The 26,998-nt window shown below is 38.6% G+C and overlaps 1 protein-coding gene across 1 annotated transcript in view; it reads right to left on the minus strand.

The window, feature by feature from the left end:
- The window catches only part of Mageb18 (MAGE family member B18), a 756,240-nt gene that overhangs the window by 625,360 nt on the left and 103,882 nt on the right, over positions 1-26,998 (minus strand). The window contains exon 3 of the mRNA XM_087599980.1: positions 17,221-17,278. The gene's annotated coding sequence lies outside the window, so the exon portion shown is untranslated. The remainder of the gene's footprint in view (positions 1-17,220; positions 17,279-26,998) is intronic.

Consider the following 26,998-nt stretch of genomic DNA (forward strand, 5'->3'; position numbering starts at 1 on the left):
AAATGACAGTGCCCTTTGCCATGTTAAAACTTTTTCTATCTCATGAGGTTCCATTGTTTAGAAAGACTTTTCTTGTGCAAGTGAGTTCAAGTCTATGCCCTACTTTCTCTATTATCAGGTTCAGTCTATCTTGTTTTGTGTTGAGGTTTTTGATCCATCTGGACTTAAGTTTTCTGCAGGGGGATAAGTATAAATCTATTTGCATTCTTCTATAGGCAGATGTCAAGTTTGACCAGCATTATATATTGAAGATGTTGTCTTTTTTTCCAGTGTGAATTTCTGGCTTATTTACCAAAAAATCAATTTTCTATAGGTGTGTGGGTCATCAGGTCTATAGGTCTGTTTTTGTAATGACACCATGCTGTTTTTATATCTCTAGAGTTCAACCTGAAAGAATAGTGATCTCTCCAGCAGTTCTTTGATTATTCAGTATTGTTTTAGTGGGGTTTTTTTGTGTTTCTATATGAAATACAAATTTTCCTTTCAAGATCTGTGAAAAACTTTTCCTTTGGATAAGAATGTAGTGTCTTTTCTATCATTTCAGATTTGTTTTGAAGTCTATTTTGTAATATGTTAAAATGTCTACATTAGGTTGTTTAGTAGATCCATTTGCTTGGAATATTTTTTCTCAACCTTTTACCCAGAGGTGATGTCCATCCTTGATGTTAAGGTGTATTACTTGTAAGTAATTAACATCCCTCTGTTAGTCTACATCTTTTTATTGGGGAATTGAAACCACTAATATTGAGAGATATCAGTGAGCAGTGATTTTTGATTTCTGTTAACTTGCTGTTGTTGGTGTAGTTAGCCGTAGTAGTGGTGTGGTGGTGGTGGTGGTGGTGGTGGTGGTGATGGTGGTGATTGTGTGTGTGTGTGTGTGTGTGTGTGTGTGTGTGTGTGTGTGTGTGTGTGTGTGTTTAGTGTATGTGTATGCATGTTTCCCCTCTTTTGATTTCTTTGTCTGGGATTATTTATTCCCTGTGTTTCCTGAGTGTAATTAACCTCTTTAGGTTTGAGTTTACCTTCTAGCACCTTCTCTAGGTAGATTTGTGTTTAGATACTGTTCAAATTTGGTTTCATAATGGCATGTCTTATCATTATGGAATGTCTTATTTCTCCATCTGTGGTAATTCAATGTCTAGGCTGGTATCTGAGTTTTCCTGGAGTCTTTAGATTATGTATCCACACCCTTCTGGCTTTTGGCATTTCTAGTAGAATTTGGGTAAAATTCTAATAGGTCTGCTTTTATGTTACTTGGTCTTTTTAAACCCTTGAAGCTTTTAATAGTCTTTTTCTGTTCTGCACACCTAGAGCTTTGATTATTATGTGTTAAGGGTCCAGTCTGTTTGGTGTTCTGTATGTTTCTTGTACCTTGATAGGAATCTCAAACTTTATGTTAGGAAATTTTTCTTTTAAGTATTTGTTGAAAATATTTTTGTCCTTTGGCCTGGATTTCTTCTCCTTTCTCTATTCCTGTTATTCTTAGATATGGTCTTTTCATAGTGATCCAGATTTCATAAACATATTGTGCTATGAGTATTTTAAATTTAACATTTTGTTTGACTGTGGCATAAATTTCCTCTATCATACTTTCAATGTCTATTTCTTCCATCTCTTGTATTCTGTTGGTAAGGCTTGCCTCTGAGGTTCCTCTTAAAGTTTAAAATTCTCATTTCCAGATTTACATCACCTTGTTGCTGGTGTGTGCGTGCGTGTGTGTGTGTGTGTGTGTGTGTGTGTGTGTGTGTGTGTGTTTTAATTGATTATATTTCGACTTGCAGGTCTTGAACACTTTTATTTCTTTACTTCCACGGATTGCTTGTTTTTTTATAGATTTTTTAGGGGGTTTATCCATTTTCTCTTTAAGTACTTCTATCATATTCATAAAGGCAATTTTAATGTAGTTTTCTTATGCTTCAACTATATTGCAAAATTCAGAACCTATTGGAGTAGTATTGTTGGGCCCTAGTGGAGACATATTGTCCTAGCTGGTTTTGAGTGGTTTTGTTTGGTTTGTTTGTTTTTGTTTTTGTTGGAGTCTAGGCATCTAGATTTAGGTAGATTGTAATTCTTTGTGCTTATATACTGGTATTTTGTTGTTAGGTGAGTATATTTTTCCTTGTTTTCTGTTGTCATTTTTAGTTCTTAGCAGAGTGTGGTGGTTATGTGTTTGCCTGGTAAATTATGGGATTCTAATAAGTGTGGCCATTGGGGATTCCAGGCAAAAGGTGTTTCTAGGCATATAGAAGTTGATAATTAGGAAATGGGATGGGTGCTAGCAAGGATGTGGTTAAATAGGAAGACTCCTTCATTGTTGGTGGGATTGCAAGCTCTACAACCATTCTAGAAATCAGTCTGGCAGTTCCTCAGAAAACTGAACATAGTACTACCTGAAGACCCAGCTATACCACACCTTGGCATACACCGTAAGACTAGAGAAGCTCCCCGAGCCCTATGTTTGGGATGTCCCACTCACAGAGACACAGAGATGGAGATCGATGCAAAAAGCAAGAGGTTTATCGATCCAGTGCACTGGGGTCCTTCTGCAATCGGGGCAGAGGTGACCCTGAAGAACAAAGGCACATACTCCTCATACTTTTTCAGGGCATAGACTTTAGGTTACAGCATGAGTTGGTTATTTCTCATTGACAGGGCTTATTACCTTTTGAATTCATTGGTGGCTGCCTATTGTCCTTTGAATTCATTGGAGGCCCCTGGTAGAGAGACATCTCTGGTACACAGAAGGAGGGGTTATAGGGTCCCACTCTTACTGTGGTTCAGACACTTTCTGAATAGGGTGTTTACTCATCAAATTCTTGTGAAACTCCCTAGACTTGAGCTTATCGGGAAGTCCCAGTCATCTGACGTTTTCTGAGATAGTTTTATCTGCTTGGTTCCCACATTCCACAACACCCAAAAGGTTCTCAAACATATAACAAGTACACATGCTCCACTATGTTCATATTAGCCTTATTCATAATAGCCAGAAGCTAGAAAGAACCCATATCCTTCAACAGAGGAATGGATACAGAAAATGTGGTACCTTTACACAATGGAGTCCTACTGAGCTATTAAAAACAATGACTACATGAAATTCTTAGGCAAGTGGATGAAACTAGAAAATATCATCCCGAGTGAGATAACCCAGTCACAAAAGAGCACACATGGAATGCACTCACTGGTTAGAAGATTTTAGCCCAAAAGCTTGGAATAACTAAGAAAAAAAATCATAGATCATATGAAGCTCAAGAAGAAGAAAGAACAATGTGTGGATGCTCCAGTTCTTCTTAGACGGGAGAACAAAATACTCATGGGAGGAAATAAAGGGACAAAGAGTGGAGTAGGGACTGAAGAAAAGGTCATCCAGAGACTGCCCCACTTGGGGATCCATCTCATATGCTGCCACCAAACCCCGTCACATGAAGTGCTTGCTGACAGGAGCTAGATATGGGTGTCTCCTGTGAGGCTCTGCCAGAGCCCCACTGATACAGATGAGGATGCTTGCACCTAACAATTGGACTATACAAGGGGACCCCAATGGAGGAGTTATAGAAAAGACTGAAGGAGCTGAAGGGGTTTGCAACCCCATAGGAACAACAATAGCAACCAACCAGATACCACCAGAGCTCCCAGGGATTAAACCACCAACCAATGAGTACACATGGAAGGATCCACGACTCCAGCCACATATATAGCAGAGGATGGCATCGCCTAGCATCAATAAGAGAAAAAGCCCTTGGTCCTATGAAGGCTCATTTCCCCAATGTAGGGGAATGCCAGAGAGTTGAGGTTGCAGTGGGTGGATGGGAATGGAAGCATCCTCATAGAAGCAAGGGGAGGGGGAAGTGGGTATAGGAGAGGGAAGGAGGGAAATAACATTTAAAATGTAAATATATAAAATATCCAAGAAAAATAAAATAAAATAAACAGAAATGGGATGGGTTAGGGGTCAGGATAGGTAAGGGAGATTCCACAGGAGGGAGCAAATCAGGGTGTTCCATAGTTCCCTGGGAATGGGGGCAGAAAGTGAGGTGAGGCAGCAGCTGGTATTTTATTTCAGACCTATGGTTAAGACTGGGAATTAGTCTTGAGGGAATTGAAGAAGTGGATGTAAGGGTCCATGATTTGCCGAAGAATAATAAATACCCCAGACTCAAAAGCAAAAAATATAGAAAAGCACAGAATGTTTTATTCTGTAGAAATCCAGTATGCTGGGGTCTCCCATTCCAAGATCAAGAAGCCCAAGTAAACTCAAAGGCCACATTTAAAACATAATAGGGGAATTTCAGGGATGGGAAGGTGAACTCTATTGTTGGTTGTATCTCTAGAGACATTCCAGAACCATTCCCATGGGGGAGTGTGTGGAGGTGTGGAACTGTTGCTGAAGAAGTCTGGAAGCTGCTGATCAGTTCCCCTTTCTTGGACCACTGGCAGGGCAGCTTCTGAGTCCTAGACTTGCCTGCACTTGCCTGGACTTGTCCAGTTCTTGGAAACAGAGATTTAGGCCTAGCCTCTTAAACTGCCAATTTGAAGCCTGTCATGGAGTCATCCTGTCTCAGTGGCAAAGTTCCTTATTTTCAAAGTGACAAAGCAGTTAGTCTAGCTGCTTCTCCTGCCTTCATGACTTGTGGATTTCCCAGAGAATGCCTGATGGAGTTAAGTCTGCAGTGAAGCAATGAGTGCACAGAAGGAAGTTTTGAGAGGAAGATCTATGTGATCCTTTGGAGAAGGGGACAGCTAGGCTAGAAAGCTGTAGCAGGTGAATTTGTTCACAGCTAAGACTGAGATTAAGAGACTACTGGATTTTCAGGAGTGCATGGAGAGGTGGAGATTTGAATACCTGTTTCCCTAGTGAGTATCAGATGTTTTCTTAAGAATGCGGATCTTCCAGAAGAGGTAATGCATTCTCCCAGGGATACAGATCTCATATGTGATGGTTTTATATGATTTTTAAAAAGTGTCCTGTAGATACTATGCCATTGAGTGTAAGCCATACCTCTAAGTTAGATGTCAGGCATCAATGATTCCCAGAGTCTGCATTATGTATGTACAACAATACAAGTTTGCCTGCTGATAGTCAATAAATTTGGTTTGTATTTCCTTCGTTGCCTCCAGATTATTGTTTATGCTATCAAAAAGTAATTGCTTCCTCACACTAAAAATTTCTTGAGAGATACTGAAATGAAATTCTGTCAGTATCTGATTAATAATCCTGGGGAAACAACTATAATTTAACTGAACCGGCCTGTGTCAAGGACATTTGTTCCAACCCAACTTCATCTCTTAACACCCTTGATGGCTGCTCTCAAAAGGAAACCCTTTAAGTTAACAAAACTTCTTTAGTTTTCACTAGAAATATTTTTCACTAGATTTCCCACCACCAAGTAACTATTGTCCTATAAATCCTTATCAGAACTTTATTTCGCTAGTTTTGATTTGGTGCTATGCAAGAATTAACTCCTACAAGCTTGCTATTTATTGTGTGAATGTCCTTCCAACTTCACATTTTGTGACATGATGTTGATAACTTGTAGTCACAATGGAACTATTTGTACCATGGAAATCAGGGAGCATGGCAAATCAAGGTTTCTTAAAATGAAGAGCCAGTTTTTAAACATTAACTAGCACATAACTGTTGTGACTCAAAATTTTTGAAAATAGTCTCAACTCTCACACAAAAGAAATTTCTATTTTGTGTCAGTACTTACAATTTTTTATTCAGCCAGCTTTTGCTTTAATTTTATAATATTTCACATGTAGGGAAGACTGCATTTAATAGTCCATTGTTTTTCTAGAAATATAAGTTTTTAATCAGCTAAAATCTGGATCTTCCAAAATTTTACCACTTGCAACACCCTTCAAAAGAATGTGGGCTATTTTATCATACACATATAAAATATTCCAGGTATCCTTTAAAAGTACTCTGACCCAAAATTGCAGAAACGAACTATGGCCTCAAACCACAACCATATACCTCAGCCCCGCCATGGCCTGCACCTCACCCTGCCTGCCCCTGGGATCACAGTGGAGGTGGCCTCCTGCCAGGGATGTCTCAGGGGCCTGGTCCAGCATAGTCTTGCCTCCCACTGCCATCTTCATTCCCATTTCCCTTTCCCTATATTCCCACCATTTCTTTCTTGGGAAAAACCTTTTCCACTTCCCCCCCTACACTGCGTCCTGAGGTGTCCTCAAGATCAGGGCTGGAAGTGATCCACAGAGGAACATTTGAAGGGAAGGGGCTCCTTTACCCACCACTTTCAGTAGCCACGGTTACTGGCAGGTACCCAAGGACAAGATCTCTTGCTCTGCACTGCAGAACTCTTCTGAGGTAGATATAAGCTGCTTGGAGATCAGGTATTCTAGTCCATCTATTTCCAGTTTCCAGATGTTGTCAGAGATTAATAAAGGCTATTTATTTTACCCTGAAAAAAGTCCTATGCTTGAAAGATAATTTTTCTTTATAGAATTATAGCATCCAATACATGCTCTTTTTATGATTTTTCTTCTCATATAACTTTATTCACTAACCTCCTTGATTTCCTAAAAGTGATTTGAAAGAACTGTGTTAAGTAACATTTGAATGGCCTGTAGCTGCCCCTTGTTTCCCATTGCTTTGAAAACCATTATTCTCATAATTCTCCCAGAGAAATGTTTCTGCTATAAATTTTTTTCAAGACAATTTTTTTTGTTTTGTTTTTTGTTTTTTGTTTTTTGGTTTTTTTGTTTGTTTTTTTTGTTTTTTTGTTTTTTGTTTTTTGTTGTTGTTGTTGTTGTTTTTTTTTTTTTTTTTTTTTTTTTTTGCGTGTGTAGTGGCTATCCTAAAACTTGCTCAGCAAGATCTTAGAGCCTTACAGATACAGATGAGGATGCTTGCAGCTAACTATTGGACTAAGCACAGGGACCCCAATGGAGGAGTTAGAGAAAGGATTGAAGGAACTGAAGGGGTTTGCAACCCCATAGGAAGAACAACAATATCAACCAACCAGACCCCACCCCAGAGCACCCAGGGACTAAACCACCAACCAGTGAATACACATGGAAGGGCCCTTGACTCTAGCCATGCATGTAGCTGAGGATGGCATTGTCTAGAATCAATAGAAGGAAAAGCTCTTGGTCCTGTGAAGGCTCATTTCCCCAGTGTAGGGGAATTCCAAGGTGTTAAGGTGGGAATGGGAACATCCTCATAGAAGCAGGGGAGGGCGGGTATGGGTGAGTGGGGAAGGGGATAACATTTGAAATGTCAATACATAAAATATCCAAGAAAAATAAAATTTAAAAAAGAAAAAAATCTGGATATTTCTGAACTTTCATCTATAAAATTTTTTGAAGATTCATAAAAAAAAGAAAAGAATCTCGGATATCTGCTTGCTTTTTTCCCCCAGAGTGCTAGGATTAAAGGTGTGTGCCACCACATCTGAATGCTATAAAAAATTATAATCTGGCTCTACTTAATCTATATGTCCTCCTTATAGTCACACAAATATTTCAGATAGCTCCTTACACTCTTCATTTCAACCTTGAGCCCTGCTCTCCAGCTGTATGTCTTCATCCTTGAGGATGTTTCATACAGCTCCAATCTATTCCTATACTTTTCCCTGGTGGGTCCCCACGGTCCTAGCATCTATAATAATCTGGGATCTCAACTACAACTGAAGCTTTATCTTCACAGTTTCATGCAATGGCCTCTCCACCTCTCTTCAGAGACAATGGCTCTGTCATATACTGCCTGGCATTAGGTCCTCTCTAAAACTCAATGCCCCCTCAGTCAACCATACTCCATGCTTGCAAACCCAGTACCGTTTGGATAATACTGTCAAGATCTGCTACCACTTGGATCACAGTTGTATCAGCTTCTAGGTACTGAAACAAAGAGTACACTCTTGTAGCCACTGCATTTGAGGAACAAGGAATACCCTCAGCCGAATTCTCAATTCAGGCTTTCTCACTTCACCTAAATTTGCATATTTACAATTGAAAACTTTTAATGAATATGATCTTGCATCCAAGATACATTTCCTACTGTCTCCCAGTGCAGAATATTAGGTTCTCATTAATAGTGCTAATCTCTTTAACAGTCAGAGCTCCTTTGTTGTCTGTGTTCTTTCTTTTTTTTTTTTATTTGAAAATAAGATATTTAATTAATACTAGATTTCTGCACATTTGAAGATGTTTTGAAGAAGGTTATCAGTATATAGAATCAGTTATCTTTTTTCTTCTGTACACTTGCTACTGTAATATCCTCCTTAAAGTAAACAGCCTCTGGTTGATCCAGTTCATTTGCAATCCTGGTTGGGAGCAGTGCAATCTTACCCTTTGGGGTAAGGTTACTGACATGTGCCTTTCTGTACCATTCTTAGCAGAGTCACTCAATGATGTCAGAATGATTCATAAAATTAATTATAATTGTGTAAGAAAGTGATTAGACACAACAAATAATAGGGGTAGTGATTTTTAAGATAATCATTTGAGAAAGTATACAATAGACAAAGAAGTTTGCATGTATCATCTCATGTTACAGCCTTATGACAAAATTATTGCATTTATCTTTCATTGAGAATCTTGGGATTGTATCTCAGACATTAAATCAAATATATGATATATATGGTTATATATCAACAGACCTATATTAAAAACTTCTAGATCTTTTATCTTGATATATTCAGCTTGAGAATCATTAATTACTTGAGATCTAGAAATATGATGATTAAATATGAACAGCTCCAACATAATACTATCATCACCATATAATACCTAGTATCCTGTAAAGTGATACATTTACTTCTCAGTGGAGGAAATAAACTATTGAGCAGTTTACTGACAATGACACAGTGGTGGCAAACAGTGAACTCACTTTGTATTCTTCTCTGTTTTTTTCAGTTAACTACAGAAGATTTACTTGGAGGGCAAACTTTATAGTAAAAAAAAAAGGTAGATTTATGGACAAGAGACATGTCTGTAACTGATGCAATTTGCTACAGTACTTGGTCTGTGTGTATTTATCTCATTTCTAACATGGGCCTTTTACCTGGAATGGTCCACAGGCTTGGTGCCACAATGCAGATTTACTGGACAATATCAGTGAATTATAGTTACAACCTGACAAATGACACATAATCCAATTTCTCTTCCGTAGCAGCCATGTATCAGTGAGACAAACCCAAAGGGCTGTATGCATATAAAATTTTATCTATAAAAACTAGATCTGGAGTTCTATAATGGTAAAATCGTATAACCATATGTAAAATTGCATGTTTACTTCTGTGCTTCTAGATTTTTTTTTTTTTTTTTTTTTATTAACTTGAGTATTTCTTATATACATTTCGAGTGTTATTCCCTTTCCCGGTTTCCGGGCAAACATCCCCCTCCCCCCTCCCCTTCCTTATGGGTGTTCCCCTCCCAACCCTCCCACCATTGCCGCCCTCCCCCCATAGACTAGTTCACTGGGGGTTCAGTCTTAGCAGGACCCAGGGCTTCCCCTTCCACTGGTGCTCTTACTAGGATATTCATTGCTACCTATGGGGTCAGAGTCCAGGGTCAGTCCATGTATAGTCTTTAGGTAGTGGCTTAGTCCCTGGAAGCTCTGGTTGCTTGGCATTGTTGTACTTTTGGGGTCTCGAGCCCCTTCAAGCTCTTCCAGTTCTTTCTCTGATTCCTTCAATAGGGGACCTATTCTCAGTTCAGTGGTTTGCTGCTGGCATTCGCCTCTGTATTTGCTGTATTCTGGCTGTGTCTCTCAGGAGCGATCTACATCCGGCTCCTGTCGGTCTGCACTTCTTTGCTTCATCCATCTAGTCCAATTGGGTGGCTGTATATGTATGGGCCAAATGTGGGACAGGCTCTGAATGGGTGTTCCTTCAGTCTCTGTTTTAATCTTTGCCTCTCCCTTCCCTGCCAAGGGTATTCTTTTTCCTCATTTAAAGAAGGAGTGAAGCATTCACATTTTGATCATCCGTCTTGAGTTTCGTTTGTTCTAGGGATCTAGGGTAATTCAAGCATTTGGGCTAATAGCCACTTATCAATGAGTGCATACCATGTATGTCTTTCTGTGATTGGGTTAGTTCACTCAGGATGATATTTTCCAGTTCCAACCATTTGCCTACGAATTTCATAAACTCGTTGTTTTTGATAGCTGAGTAGTATTCCATTGTGTAGATGTACCACATTTTCTGTATCCATTCCTCTGTTGAAGGGCATCTGGGTTCTTTCCATTTTCTGGCTATTATAAATAAGGCTGCGATGAACATAGTGGAGCACGTGTCTCTTTTATATGTTGAGGCATCTTTTGGGTATATGCCCAAGAGAGGTATAGCTGGATCCTCAGGCAGTTCAATGTCCAATTTTCTGAGGAACCTCCAGACTGATTTCCAGAATGGTTTTACCAGTCTGCAATCCCACCAACAATGGAGGAGTGTTCCTCTTTCTCCACATCCTCGCCAGCATCTGCTGTCACCTGAGTTTTTGATCTTAGCCATTCTCACTGGTGTGAGGTGAAATCTCAGGGTTGTTTTGATTTGCATTTCCCTTATGACTAAAGATGTTGAACATTTCTTTAGGTGTTTCTCAGCCATTCGGCATTCCTCAGCTGTGAATTCTTTGTTTAGCTCTGAACCCCATTTTTTAATAGGGTTATTTGTTTCCCTGCGGTCTAACTTCTTGAGTTCTTTGTATATTTTGGATATAAGGCCTCTATCTGTTGTAGGGTTGGTAAAGATCTTTTCCCAATCTGTTGGTTGCCGTTTTGTCCTAACCACAGTGTCCTTTGCCTTACAGAAGCTTTGCAGTTTTATGAGATCCCATTTGTCAATTCTTGATCTTAGAGCATAAGCCATTGGTGTTTTGTTCAGGAAATTTTTTCCAGTGCCCATGTGTTCCAGATGCTTCCCTAGTTTTTCTTCTATTAGTTTGAGTGTGTCTGGTTTGATGTGGAGGTCCTTGATCCACTTCGACTTAAGCTTTGTACAGGGTGATAAGCATGGATCGATCTGCATTCTTCTACATGTTGCCCTCCAGTTGAACCAGCACCATTTGCTGAAAATGCTATCTTTTTTCCATTGGATGGTTTTGGCTCCTTTGTCAAAAATCAAGTGACCATAGGTGTGTGGGTTCATTTCTGGGTCTTCAATTCTATTCCATTGGTCTATCTGTCTGTCTCTGTACCAATACCATGCAGTTTTTATCACTATTGCTCTGTAATACTGCTTGAGTTCAGGGATAGTGATTCCCCCTGAAGTCCTTTTATTGTTGAGGATAGCTTTAGCTATCCTGGGTTTTTTGTTATTCCAGATGAATTTGCAAATTGTTCTGTCTAACTCTTTGAAGAATTGGATTGGTATTTTGATGGGGATTGCATTGAATCTGTAGATTGCTTTTGGTAAAATGGCCATTTTTACTATATTAATCCTGCCAATCCATGAGCATGGGAGATCTTTCCATCTTCTGAGGTCTTCTTCAATTTCTTTCTTCAGTGTCTTGAAGTTCTTATTGTACAGATCTTTTACTTGCTTGGTTAAAGTCACACCGAGGTACTTTATATTATTTGGGTCTATTATGAAGGGTGTCGTTTCCCTAATTTCTTTCTCGGCTTGTTTCTCTTTTGTATAGAGGAAGGCAACTGATTTATTTGAGTTAATTTTATACCCAGCCACTTTGCTGAAGTTGTTTATCAGCTTTAGTAGTTCTCTGGTGGAACTTTTGGGATCACTTAAATATACTATCATATCATCTGCAAATAGTGATATTTTGACCTCTTCTTTTCCGATCTGTATCCCTTTGATCTCCTTTTGTTGTCTGATTGCTCTGGCTAGAACTTCAAGAACTATATTGAATAAGTAGGGAGAGAGTGGGCAGCCTTGTCTAGTCCCTGATTTTAGTGGGATTGCTTCAAGTTTCTCTCCATTTAGTTTAATGTTAGCAACTGGTTTGCTGTATATGGCTTTTACTATGTTTAGGTATGGGCCTTGAATTCCTATTCTTTCCAGGACTTTTATCATGAAGGGGTGTTGAATTTTGTCAAATGCTTTCTCAGCATCTAATGAAATGATCATGTGGTTCTGTTCTTTCAGTTTGTTTATATAATGGATCACGTTGATGGTTTTCCGTATATTAAACCATCCCTGCATGCCTGGGATGAAGCCTACTTGATCATGGTGGATGATTGTTTTGATGTGCTCTTGAATTCGGTTTGCCAGAATTTTATTGAGTATTTTTGCGTCGATATTCATAAGGGAAATTGGTCTGAAGTTCTCTTTCTTTGTTGTGTCTTTGTGTGGTTTAGGTATAAGAGTAATTGTAGATTCGTAGAAGGAATTCGGTAGGGCTCCATCTGTTTCAATTTTGTGGAATAGTTTGGATAATATTGGTATGAGGTCTTCTATGAAGGTTTGATAGAATTCTGCACTAAACCCATCTGGACCTGGGCTCTTTTTGGTGGGAGACCTTTAATGACTGCTTCTATTTCCTTAGGAGTTATGGGGTTGTTTAACTGGTTTATCTGTTCCTGATTTAACTTTGATACCTGGTATCTGTCTAGGAAATTGTCCATTTCCTGAAGATTTTCAAATTTTGTTGAATATAGGTTTTTATAGTAAGATCTGATGATTTTTTGAATTTCCTCTGAATCTGTAGTTATGTCTCCCTTTTCATTTCTGATTTTGTTAATTTGGACGCACTCTCTGTGTCCTCTCGTTAGTCTGGCTAAGGGTTTATCTATCTTGTTGATTTTCTCAAAGAACCAACTTTTGGTCCTGTTGATTCTTTCTATGGTCCTTTTTGTTTCTACTTGGTTGATTTCAGCTCTGAGTTTGATTATTTCCTGCCTTCTACTCCTCCTGGGTGTATTTGCTTCTTTTTGTTCTAGAGCTTTTAGGTGTGCTGTCAAGCTGCTGACATATGCTCTTTCCTGTTTCTTTCTGCAGGCACTCAGCGCTATGAGTTTTCCTCTTAGCACAGCTTTCATTGTGTCCCATAAGTTTGAGTATGTTGTATCTTCATTTTCATTAAATTCTAAAAAGTTTTTAATTTCTTTCTTTATTTCTTCCTTGACCAGGTTATCATTGAGTAGAGCATTGTTCAATTTCCACGTATATGTGGGCATTCTTCCCTTATTGTTATTGAAGACCAGTTTTAGGCCGTGGTGGTCCGATAGCACGCATGGGATTATTTCTATCTTTCTGTACCTGTTGAGGCCCGTTTTTTGACCAATTATATGGTCAATTTTGGAGAAAGTACCATGAGGAGCTGAGAAGAAGGTATATCCTTTTGCTTTAGGATAGAATGTTCTATAAATATCCGTTAAGTCCATTTGGCTCATGACTTCTCTTAGTCTGTCGACATCACTGTTTAATTTCTGTTTCCATGATCTGTCCATTGATGAGAGTGGGGTGTTGAAATCTCCCACTATTATTGTGTGAGGTGCAATGTGTGTTTTGAGCTTTAGTAAGGTTTCTTTTACGTATGTAGGTGCCCTTGTATTTGGGGCATAGATATTTAGGATTGAGAGTTCATCTTGGTGGATTTTTCCTTTGATGAATATGAAGTGTCCTTCCTTATCTTTTTTGATGACTTTTAGTTGGAAATTGATTTTATTTGATATTAGAATGGCTACTCCAGCTTGCTTCTTCTGACCATTTGCTTGGAAAGTTGTTTTCCAGCCTTTCACTCTGAGGTAGTGTCTGTCTTTGTCTCTGAGGTGTGTTTCCTGTAGGCAGCAGAATGCAGGGTCCTCGTTGCGTATCCAGTTTGTTAATCTATGTCTTTTTATTGGGGAGTTGAGGCCATTGATATTGAGAGATATTAAGGAATAGTGATTATTGTTTCCCTTTATATTCATATTTGGATGTGAGGTTATGTTTGTGTGCTTTCATTCTCTTTGTTTTGTTGCCAAGACGATTAGTTTCTTGCTTCTTCTAGGGTATAGCTTGCCTCCTTATGTTGGGCTTTACCATTTATTATCCTTTGTAGTGCTGGATTTGTAGAAAGATATTGTGTAAATTTGGTTTTGTCATGGAATATCTTGGTTTCTCCATCAATGTTAATTGAGAGTTTTGCTGGATACAGTAACCTGGGCTGGCATTTGTGTTCTCTTAGGGTCTGTATGACATCAGTCCAGGATCTTCTGGCCTTCATAGTTTCTGGCGAGAAGTCTGGTGTGATTCTGATAGGTCTCCCTTTATATGTTACTTGACCTTTTTCCCTTACTGCTTTTAATATTCTTTCTTTATTTTGTGCGTTTGGTGTTTTGACAATTATGTGACGGGAGGTGTTTCTTTTCTGGTCCAATCTATTTGGAGTTCTGTAGGCTTCTTGTATGCCTATGGGTATCTCTTTTTTTAGGTTAGGGAAGTTTTCTTCTATGATTTTGTTGAAGATATTTACTGGTCCTTTGAGCTGGGAGTCTTCACTCTCTTCTATACCTATTATCCTTAGGTTTGATCTTCTCATTGAGTCCTGGATTTCCTGTATGTTTTGGACCAGTAGCTTTTTCCGCTTTACATTATCTTTGACAGTTGAGTCAATGATTTCTATGGAATCTTCTGCTCCTGAGATTCTCTCTTCCATCTCTTGTATTCTGTTGGTGAAGCTTGTATCTACAGCTCCTTGTCTCTTCTTTTGGTTTTCTATATCCAGGGTTGTTTCCATGTGTTCTTTCTTGATTGCTTCTATTTCCATTTTTAATTCCTTCATCTGTTTGATTGTGTTTTCCTGGAATTCTTTCAGGGATTTTTGCCATTCCTCTCTGTAGGCCTCTACTTGTTTATTAATGATTTCCTGTGTTTCCCTAAGTGTGTTCATGTCTTTCTTGAAGTCCTCCAGCATCATGATCAAATATGATTTTGAAACTAGATCTTGCTTTTCTGGTGTGTTTGGATATTCCATGTTTGTTTTGGCGGGAGAATTGGGCTCCGATGATGGCATGCAGTCTTGGTTTCTGTTGCTTGGGTTCCTGCGCTTGCCTCTCGCCATCAGATTATCTCTAGTGTTACTTTGTTCTGCTATTTCTGACAGTGGCTAGACTGACCTATAAGCCTGTGTGTCAGGAGTGCTGTAGACCTGTTTTCCTCTCTTTCAGTCAGTTATGGGGACAGTGTGTTCTGCTTTCCGGCGTGTAGTTTTTCCTCTCTACAGGTCTTCAGCTGTTCCTGTGGGCCTGTGTCTTGAGTTGACCAGGCAGCTTTCTTGCAGCAGAAAATTTGGTCTTACCTGTGGTCCCGAAGCTCAGGTTCGCTCGTGGGGTGCTGCCCAGGGGCTCTCTGCAGCGGCAGCAACCAGGAAGACCTGTGCCGCCCCTTCCGGGAGCTTCAGTGCACCAGGGTTCCAGATGGTCTTTGGCTTTTTCCTCTGGCGTCCGAGATGTGTGTGCAGGGAGCAGTCTCTTCTGGTTTCCCAGGCTTGTCTGCCTCTCTGAAGGTTTAGCTCTCCCTCCCACGGGATTTGGGTGCAGAGAACTGTTTATCCGGTCTGTTTCTTTCAGGTTCCGGCGGTGTCTCAGGCGCAGAAGTCCTGCCGCTCCTGGGCCCTCCCCCACGGGAGCCCAGAGGCCTTATACAGTTTCCTCTTGGGCCAGGGATGTGGGCAGGGGTGAGCAGTGTTGGTGGTCTCTTCCGCTCTGCAGCCTCAGGAGTGCCCACCTGACCAGGCAGTTGGGTCTCTCTCTCACCAGGTCTGGGAGCAGAGAGCTGCTGCGGGCCGGGATCCGCGGGTGTGGGACTTCCGGTAAACACAGACCGTGCCTCCTAGAGAAATTCTGCTTCCGTGTCCCAAGCTCACCAGGCAGCTTTCTTGCAGCAGAAAATTTGGTCTTACCTGTGGTCCCGAGGCTCAGGTTCGCTCGTGGGGTGCTGCCCAGGGGCTCTCTGCAGCGGCAGCAACCAGGGAGACCTGTGCCGCCCCTTCCGGGAGCTTCAGTGCACCAGGGTTCCAGATGGTCTTTGGCTTTTTCCTCTGGCGTCCGAGATGTGTGTGCAGGGAGCAGTCTCTTCTGGTTTCCCAGGCTTGTCTGCCTCTCTGAAGGTTTAGCTCTCCCTCCCACGGGATTTGGGTGCAGAGAACTGTTTATCCGGTCTGTTTCTTTCAGGTTCCGGCGGTGTCTCAGGCGCAGAAGTCCTGCCGCTCCTGGGCCCTCCCCCACGGGAGCCCAGAGGCCTTATACAGTTTCCTCTTGGGCCAGGGATGTGGGCAGGGGTGAGCAGTGTTGGTGGTCTCTTCCGCTCTGCAGCCTCAGGAGTGCCCACCTGACCAGGCAGTTGGGTCTCTCTCTCACCAGGTCTGGGAGCAGAGAGCTGCTGCGGGCCGGGATCGTCTGTGTTCTTTCAATCCAGAACACTTACCTTATTCACCTTTTCTACAACAAATACATCTTTACCTTTATAGTCAATTTCACCCAAGTTCTCAGGACAAGAGCAAAATGAAGCCCAATTCTTGGACAAAATTAAGTATGGACAGCTTCCATTTCACTTCCTGACCAAGATCTTGTTTTTCTGTGAAACTTCATGAGTTGGGCCTCTACTGTCTCCATGTCTCCCAACATACTTTTCTTCTAGGTTCTGACAAGAATGGCCTATTAGATTCTAACTAGAGCATTCAAGGATATTTCTAAACCAATGTTTCAGATTCTTCCACATCCCAGCAACAAAACAGGGCCTAAGAACCACATGGTCAGGTTTATCAAAGCAATGGCCCTCTTCTAGATACCAATTTTTCTGTCTTTTTTGTTACTCAAATTAGATATCTTAAAGAGAGCAACTTAAGAGAGAAGTGTTTTCTTTGGCTCACAGTTCAAGGGCTCAGTCCATCATGGTGGGAAAGCCAAGGTAGCAAGAACTTGGAGCAGCTAGTCACAATGCATCCAAAATCACAAAGAAAATGATAAATGAATACCACTGCGCAGCTCCCTCTTATTTTATACAGTCTAGGATCGCACCCAAGAAATTACATCATTTATTGTAGGTGTTTCTTTCTGCCTCAATTAGTGCAATCAAGATGATTCTTTACACACATTCTTATGTGATTCTAGATTCTGTCAAACTGATGATTAATCGTCATCATTAACACTAAGGTATCACACAACCAAAACTACATCCTTCTTTTTTCTTTTCCCAGATCAGAGCCACACATTCATCTACTGAATTAAACTCCCTAAAGAATCATTTAAGTATTCTTGCCAACACTTCCAGACAAGTCAATTTTCTATGTTTCAATGGCAATCACCTTGATATCACTCACCTCCGAGTAGAGACTAGACGTTACTTTCTCCTCTCATATATCTGGTCTACGGAGTTTGCTGAAAGAGAAAAAAAAAACTTTGTTCAGAGAAGCTTCATGGCAAAATCATGATCTCTAACTATATGTTGTCCCCCTGTTTTCTAATGTTCTTGTTTTTATTGTTGTTGTAAAATAAGTACTATATTTATCATTTTAGTATCTTGCATTAAAATTTAAAGGTACTTTTCTGAACATATACAGTTCTCTTTGAAATCCTTTTTATTCTTAGCCATTTTCAAGGAAAAACATCTTTAGATTTGAATATATAACCTGAAGTATCCAAAGAAGCAAGAAAAGTAAAAGAAGACTTAGGGAGTGAAAAAGAAGCTCTAGAGAGGGAAATAATGGCTACAAGTGCTATGAAGGTGTAATGGAAATAATTAGGTGAGCTTTAATTGGGGAATGCGAGGAGAAGGTGATACAGGAAGATAAGGGTAAACAAGGGACCCATAACACCAAGGATGTTTGAAAAGATTACAGGACCACACATTATTATATAAGCTTACTTAAAATAATACACATTATATGTATATATGTATGTGTATAAATATATTTTTAAAATAAAAACCAATGGTTCTGGTTTATTCCTCATTACTTAAAAGGAAAAAACATAGCAACTGAAATGTCTATTTCTGATCACATACTCCATATTCCCAACTCTTGAATCCATCAAATGGGCTGCTTTTCTGAACACTGCCTGTACCTTCTCAGAACATCTGTTTTATTTTTAAGTTAAAAAACCAAACAAACTCAAAAAATCAATTTACATCAAAGCATAGTACACAGTCACTATTACTGATGCCAAGAAGTGCATGGTACATGCTGACAGAAGACTGATATAGCTGTGTCCTTAGAGAGCTACCAGAGCTTAAGAAATACAGAGGCAGACACTTGCAGCCAACCATTGAACTGAGAACGGGGTCCCCATTGGAGGAGTTAAAGAAAAGATTGAAGGCCCAGATGCCCTTCAACAGAGGAATGGATTCAGAAAATGTGGTACATCTACACAATGGAGTACTACTCAGCTATTGAAAACAATGACTTCGTGAAATTCATAGGCAAATGGAATGAACTAGAAAATATCATCCTGAGTGAGGTAACTCAATCACAGAAACACAGACTTGGTATGCACTCATTGATAGTAGATATTAGCCAAGAAGCTCGAATTACCCAAGACGTAATCCACAAACCACAGGAAGCTCAAGAAGACCTTATGACCAAAATGCGGATGCTCCCACTCCTTCTTAAAAGGGGAAAAAATATCCATAGGAGGGGATATGGAAGCAAAGTTGAGAGCAGTGACTCAAGGCCATTCACTGTCCCACATGTGGCCCATATATATATATATATATATATATATATATATATATATATATATATATATATATATGGATATATTTATATCCACCAAAACTAGATAAGATTGATGAAGCTAAAAAATGCATGCTGAAAGGGACCGGATATAGATCTCTCCTGAGAGACATATCCAGAGCATGTTCAATACCAAGGTCAATGCTAGCAGCAAACCACTGAACTGAGAATAGGACCCCTTTGGGGGAATTAGAGGAAGTATTGAAAGAGTTGAAGGAGCTTGCAACCCCATAAAAACAACAATGCCAACCAACCAGAGCTTCCAGGGACTAAACCACTACCAAAAGACTACATGGACTGACCCAGGGCTCCAACTGCATAAGTATCAGAGAATAGACTTGTTGGGGCACCAGTGGAAGGGGAAGCCCTTGGTCCTGCCAAGGTTTGGACTCCCAGTGCAGGGGAATATGGGGGGGCAGTAAGGGGGATGTATGTGGGGAATACCCATATGGGGGAGAGGGATGGGAGGGGAGGAGGGCTTATGGACAGGAAATCAGGAAGGGGAATAACATTTGAAATGTAAGTACAGAAATATATCAAATAAAAAATTTTAAAAAAGAAAGGATTGAAGGAGCTGAAGGGACTTGCAATCCTATAAGAACAGCAATGCCAACCAACCAAAGCTCCCAGGGACTAAACCACTACCCAAAGACTATACATGGACCAACCCATGGCTCCAGTTGCATATGTAGCAGAATGGCCTTGTTGGATAGCAATGGGAGGAGAAGCCCTTGGTCCTTCCAAGGCTGGATCCCCCAGTGTAGGGAAATGTCAGGGCGGGGAGGTGGGAAGTGGTAGGTGGTTGGGTGAGGGAACACCCTCATAGAAGAAGAGGAGGGGGAATGGGATAAAGGGTTTATGGACGGGAAACTGGGAAAGGGGATAACACTTGAAATGTAAATAAATAAAATCATATCTAATAAAAAAGAATTCAAAAATAATAAAGGAATTAATAAAATGAGGGGCTAAAACTCAATGGAAAACCTCAGTAGCAGAATGGATCATATGGAAAACAGACCATCTGGGCTGGACGGTAACTTAAAAAATGTATGAGTGGAAGATGGGGAATCCCTAGGACATCACAAAAAGACCAAATCTTTGAATTACAGGTGTAAAGAAACAAGAAGACAACACCCAAGACATAAAAATTTTTCAATACAATAAAATAAATAAATGAAAACTTCCCAATGTAGAAAACAGTGATACCTAGCTGGTTTTATTGAACATCAAGATAGAAAGTACAAGAAAAGAAACTTCCCACAGTATATTATAATTGAAACCTAAAATCATAGACAACAGGAAGGGTATTAAAAGCTATAAAAGAATAGTATCAACTACTATAAAGTCAGGGTCTTCACAATAGCACTTGATTGTTCAACAGAAGCATTTAAAACCAGAAAAGCTTGGAAAGATATGTTCTAGGTTTTGGAAGAGTACAGCTGCCAACCCAGACTATTAAACCAGCAAATCTATATGTTAAAAGTGAGAGATGAATGAAAGTATTAACAATAAAAGTATACTAAAGAATTTATGGTCACTAATCCACTTCTACAGAGGATATTGGCAGGCCGAAAAGAGTGATAAACACATCAGGACTTCACTTGAAAAAAATATTCTGGTTGCCTTGCTCTTCATATCCAATTACTGCAGGAACCTCAAGTGACTCTATTTTGTGACTCAGGGTCTGAAACACTCAACATTCTCCCTTTGTTTTTATACATACATACCTCATCACTTATAGTAATGAAGAAAAGTCATGCAGTAAGTTCTTCTAATATGCTGCCATATAATAGAAAGTGGACACAGTTAAGGTAAATCTCATGTTTTGCTCTAAGGTTAAATGTGTGGTAAACCCTGAATATTAACATCAAAGTTATTATTAAATACCACCTTAGAACTTTCATTTCTCCCATAAAATATATGTACAATTAAAAAGAAATTAGAAGGACATGTTACATACTTAACTAAATTTTGATTTTATGCTACATCAGAATTCAAATTTTTCAGCTTAATAAGCATGTGTAAAGATTTGAAATTGTTAAAATTAAAAATGTTGAAAGCTCAAAGTTCTGTGTATATCAATCAGCTTTTCCTGATGAACAAAATTGCTCTGTAGTTTTCTGAAATACATCATGAGGCATTTATCTCCTTGTCATTTGATTGACTGGATATCATCCATTCTAGACTAAGTTCTGGCTTAACTCAAATCTAAAGGTTGGATTCAAATGTGGTTTATATAAGTGTTGTCCTCTTTGAACCAAAGAACTAGCTAAAACAAGAGTGTTTCAGGACAGAGGTACAAGTACATGCAGCATGTCAACTGTATGAAAGTAATTGTAGCCTGTGTTCACATTTATTCAGCTATATTCTATGGGTCCCAGCTAGTGATATGGACAGAGTCAACATGAATGATGAAGTAGCATATGAAGTTCTGTGAATACATAGAAGGAAATACTGATCACTTGGTCAACAACAAGTTATTCTGCCTTAACAGACAATCGTCTGTCAAATTTTACTAAGATGACCCCTCCCCACAAAAACCTGATACTATTAGAACACAGATGCTATTTTATTTTTGATAGAATTTTACCTCTAGTAGATTCATTATCAACTGAGAATATTATGTCAACCATTTTACCAAACATGATATAATATAGGTAGCATACCAAGGCATAGCCTGTATTAAACCTGTTCAGAAAATTCAGCCTATAGGTAGACAAAAATCATGTAACATAAACCCAGTTTAATAAGACAAGATTGAACTTTCTCATGTAATTAACTGAATGCAATATTTGGAAATAAAAATATTATAACAATTCTTTGGGGAGATTTTCCTACTATTGTGATTTTAAAAAAAAAAAGCACTAGTTGAACTATTCCTATTCTGGGATAGTCTGTTCAATCAACAGTTATAACTTCAATTACAACTTCAAAGTAAATTTTTTTGCTAGTCTGGTCCATGAATATTTTGTAAACAACATCTAATGCATCTTCACATTTCTGTGTTTTATAAACAGTTCAACAAATTAGATGTCAAAAAGTCCTAAGGGTGGAAGTTTCCTGATAAGAGGAATCTCGTAAAGAAATTATGGTATTTTTAGAAACCAGAATGACATTTCCATCTTTTATTTGTTTACCACTTGAACTTTAGAAACTATATGCCAATGCATTAAAAGTCTTCTTAGTCGTTTTCTTGGTGGTTTTCCAGCCTACTAAAAAATTATAGATTCACAACAGTTCAAGGACTTCACAATTCACTAAAATTGGCAAATGTCTGGAAAAGCTTTTTTTATCCCTACGATATTCAGGGCTTACTTAGAGCCTCTAAAACTATAATTGACCACCTTTCGGCTTGAAATCTCTCAACCTGTAGAATTTATTAATAAATTCATTATTTTCTAGTGTATCCTTAATTTTACCATATATAAATTATGGCAAAGAGATAAAAAGTGATTCTGATTTTTAAGATGCCATCAATAACAGCAGTTCTCCCAGCAATGGCAATTCCAAGTGCAGATCTGCCCAGTGGTTATGAAAGAGCTTCTCTATACATTAAGCCTCATGAAGGTACCCAATCATGATGGCATAATTCCAAGAGCTGTTTTATTTCTTTTTACTGGTGTGCGTCACATTTTGGGGAGTTGTTAATGCCTTCCTTCCCTCACATAATTTAGGGAGTTATTTATATCTCCCTGATACTCTTTAGGTTTCTGATCAGCTATATTTTATCATACATAGAGGAAAAAATACTTAGATACTTAAAAGGTTAGACTTTTGCTGTAACCATAGTGGTTTTGTCACAGCATGGACAGAGAAGGGAAAGAAGCCAACATGAAGCAGGGAAAGGAAACTCAGCAGGCAAGAGGGCAAAGTTTTTTAGTAAGAAAATTATATTGCACAGGATGCACACAAAGTACACTGTACTGAGCAATCAATATATGTAAAATCTGGCATTTAGATGGCATCTTTTATTCAAGAATTCAAGAAACTTTGCAGATACAAAGTACACTTTCCTATCAACTTTCACGTGGACAAAGAAGCAGTTATTTCAGAGTATGTGTAACACAGACTTGCAACAGAGGAAACAAGAAAGCATGAGTGGTCTTATCAGATAGAAATATTGTCAGTTAAGATCCTTAATATCACATATATCCTCAATACAATCCAGCTGTATTAATCTGCTTAAAACCAACTGATCCTACATTGTTAGAGTAGGACAAGTAGGACTGTGTGTCAAGGAACATTACCTAATCTGCCAGAAATCATAAGCTACGAAGTATTTTTTCCCAAGTGGGACAATTTGGCATTTTTGGACATTGAAAACTGCAGTAAGAGAGGACTTCATTTTGTACGAAACACACACGCATACACCACAGATTCATCTATGTGTTTCACTATTAAAATTAAATAAATACTTAAATATCAAGGATATTAACAAAACAGAAGAAAAGTTGCATAAATAAAATATGAGTCAAACTCAGAACTAAAATAATTAGAGGTATCACTTACTATTAAAAGACAAATTTTACTTATTTTAGAATATATACATTTGGGATAAAATTGATGATCATTGTTAATAAACTGACAAATGATAAGCAGACTTCTTATTAGCTTATGAAACTAGAATATAGAATAAGAAGCTTCATTGTAACATTTTGATATATATATGTATATATACATCAAAATATATATGTATATATTACCTGACCCCTGATCCCCTCCTACTAGTATCCTCCCTTTGAGGAAACTAAATTTTCATTTGCAAGTGGATAGCTTGTGGGTTAGGAATGAGTACAGCGGTCTACTTCTCTTCTCAGTTCTAGTCATCCATCTGGTACAGACCCATGTAGGCCCTTTCTATGCTGCTTCTGTATCTTTGAATTTATGAGTTCTTTTCATGTTGATTTAAGAGACCTCGTTTTCATGGTGTCCTCCATCCTTTTAGTTCTTACACTCTGTCTTCTCTTCTGCAGGGTTCTCTGAGCATTGAAGAGTGGATTTGATAGAGACGACTCATTTAGGGCTGAGTGTTCAAAGGTCTCTCAGTGTGTTTAAGAACGTGTATGCCCAATGTCTGGCTGTGTGTCTCTCTGTTTGTTCCAATATGCTGTAGGAGGAAATATCTCTGAGGATGGCTGAAAAGGCCACTGTTTTATTCTGAGTATAGCAGAATGTCATTAGAAGTCATTTTATTGCTATGGTTTTTTGTTTGTTTGTTTGTTTGTTTTTTGATCGTTTTCTTTTTAAAGAACAGTATCATTTGGTTTTGTCCTAGGTCCCTCGATTATCTCATTTCAGGTTCTTAGTCACTCAAACAGTGTCTGGGTATGGTTCACACCCTATGGAGTCAGATATTCAAGTCAGATATTGGTTAGTTACTCCCACAAGCTTTGTGCCGCTATTACCCTAGCATATATTGCAGGCAAGACACCATTGTAGATGGAAGAGTAAAAGTGTTTATGGCTGGTTTGGTATTTACTGTTTTTATTGTTTTTGTTAGAATGTAGGAGTGAAGGCTCTATGTAGCTATCATCTTGACTTATCTATGCTCCATAAATTATGAGTAATATACAGTCTTGATGTCAGTTTAGAAAGAGCAAACTATAGTCGTGGCAACAGCCTGGGTTGCTTGGAGACTATAGTGGGATTCCTTCGGCCAACAACTAAATTAGATGTAATCTAGTCCCAGTACTGGAAGCTTCATATGGTGACTACAGATGTCTAATTGGGGGTCTGTCTCCCCCATTATTTGGAAATTTCATTTAGGATCCCTCCATATATGTACATATATTAGAAAGCTTCTATTATATTAGATTTCCATATAACTCCTTAAATAGCCCTTAAATTTAGCTGTCTTTCCTATAGAGTCTTTCTCATCTCCCTCTTCACTCACCATTTCCACTTGATCTTTCTGTTCTAATCCCCCAATCCATCCATAAATATCTATACTATTTCCCTTCCTGGAAAATCTATTTGCCATGATGCAGTTCTATACTCTGTGGGTCTATGGATTACAGTTAGGTTATCAATAGCAAAACAGCTAATAACCACCTATAAGTGACTACATACATTTATGGATTTCTTGGTCTGGGTTACCTTACAATGATTTTTTTTCCTAATTCCATTTATTTATCTGTAAAATATCTGAGTAATAGTCCATTGTGTAAATATACCATACACTCTTTGTCCATTGTTCTGTGTAGGACACCTAGGCTGCTTCCACCTTCAGACTATTATGAACAGCACAACAGGAATGAACACGGTCAAGCAAGTGTCTTTGCGGTATCCTTTGGGTATATTCCCAAAATTGTTTTAGCTGGATCTGGAAACAAATCAATTGTCAAATCCATGTGGAATCACCACACTGATTTCAATTCTAACTGTATCCCAGCAGCAGTGAAGGAGTGTTCTCTATACTTCACACCCTTACCAGCATTGGCTGTCACTTGTGCTATTGATGTTAACCATCCCGACTAGTGTAAGCTGAAATCTCAAAGTAGTCTTTATTTGCATTTCCCTGATGACTGAAGATGTTGAAATTTAAGTGTTTCTCTGATATTTGAAGTTTCCTCTACTCATACTTTGCTTTTCAAATCTGTGCCCCAGTGTTAATTGGGTTGTTTTTATTGATAACTAGTTTTTGAGTTCTTTATATATTTGGGGTATTAGCCTGCTATTGTTGTGTAATGTGTATGCTACCATTTTATTTGAACAATTGTGAAATGACAAAGCTTTTCAGTTCCATAAGGTCCCATTTATTAATTGTTGTACACAATGCCTATGTTAAAAGTATTATGTTCAGAAAGGCTTTGCCTGTGACAATAAGTTCGAGACCATGCCCCAGTTTCTCTTCAGTCAGGTTCAGTGTATCTGATTTTATGTTGAAGTCTTTGATCAATCTGGACTTAAATTTTGAGCAGGGTAATAAATGTGGGTCTATTTTCATTCTTCTATATGTAGACATTAAGTTCAATCAGCATCATATGTTGAAGTTGCAATCTTTTTCTCCCTGTGTGCATTTCTGACTCCTTGATCAAAAATCTGGTGTGCATCTATAGGAGTATGCGTTTGTGTCTGGATCTTCGATTCAATTCTATTGATCAATGAGTCTGCCCTTTAAGAATACAATGTTGTTTATATTTATAAAACTCTGTAGCACAATTTAAATTGGTGATGATATCTCCAGCAGTTCTTTGATTATTCAGGATTGTTTTAGGTATCCTGTGGGGTGTGTGTGTGTGTGTGTGTGTGTGTGTGTGTGTGTGTGTTTCCACATGAAGCTGAAGATGGTTCTTTCAAGATAAGCGAATGCTTGTATAGGAATTTTGATGGAGATTGTATTTAATCTGTAGAATGCTTTTGGCAGATAGCAATTTTTACTATATTAATCATACTGATTCACGATCATGGGGGAATCTATCTTTTGGTATTTTGTTCAATTTATTTTGTTTAAAAGTTTGTATCATATAAGTCTTTTACTTGTTTTGGTTACAGTTACTCCAAAATACTTTACATCTGAGGTTATTCTGATAGGTGCTATTTACCTTCTCTGTCTGTTTGTTGTTGATGTATAGGAGAACTACTAGTTTGAGTGAGTGAATTTTATATCTAGCTACTTTGCTGAAAGTGTTTATCAGCTTTAAGGAGTTTCACAGTGGAATTTTTGGATCTCTTATATATACTTAGGATACTATCATATCATCTGCAAATAATACTTTGATATCTTCCTTTCCAATTTGTATTCATTTGATCTCCTGCAGTTGTCTTATTGCTCTAGATTAAATTTCAAGTACTATATTGAATAGACATGGAGAGAGTACAACCTTGTCTTATTCCTTATTTTAGTGGAAATGCTTTGAGTTCCTCTCCATTTAAGATGATGTTGGCTATGGTCTTGTAAACTGCTTTTACTATGTTGAGGTATGTCCCTAGTATCCCTATTCTCTGAAGGACTTTTATCATGAAAGAGTGTTAGATTTTGTCAAAGGCCTTTATTTTTAACATCTAATGAGATGATCATGTGTATTTTTCTTTCAGTTTGCTTACATGGTGAATTACATTTACTGATTTTCATATATTAGGCCATCTCTACATAACCGGAGTGAAGCCTACTTGATTACAGTGGATGATCTTTTTGATGTGTTTGATGTGTGATGATTGGGTTTGCAAGTATTTTATTGAGTATGTGTTCATAAGGGAAATCAGTCTCTAATTCTCTTTTGTTGTTGAGTTTTTATGTGGTTTGGACACAGCACAAAGATGGATCATGTTTTGCATCTATTCTGTTAGTCTGTGTCTTTTATTGGAGAATTGAGAGCTATCAATTACCAGTGTTTGATGATTCCTGATTCCTGTTATTTTCTTCTTG

The sequence above is a fragment of the Rattus norvegicus genome, chromosome X, assembly GCF_021556685.1.
Source record: "Rattus norvegicus strain SHRSP/BbbUtx chromosome X, alternate assembly SHRSP_T2T, whole genome shotgun sequence".
NCBI classification, from domain to species: Eukaryota; Metazoa; Chordata; class Mammalia; order Rodentia; family Muridae; genus Rattus; species Rattus norvegicus.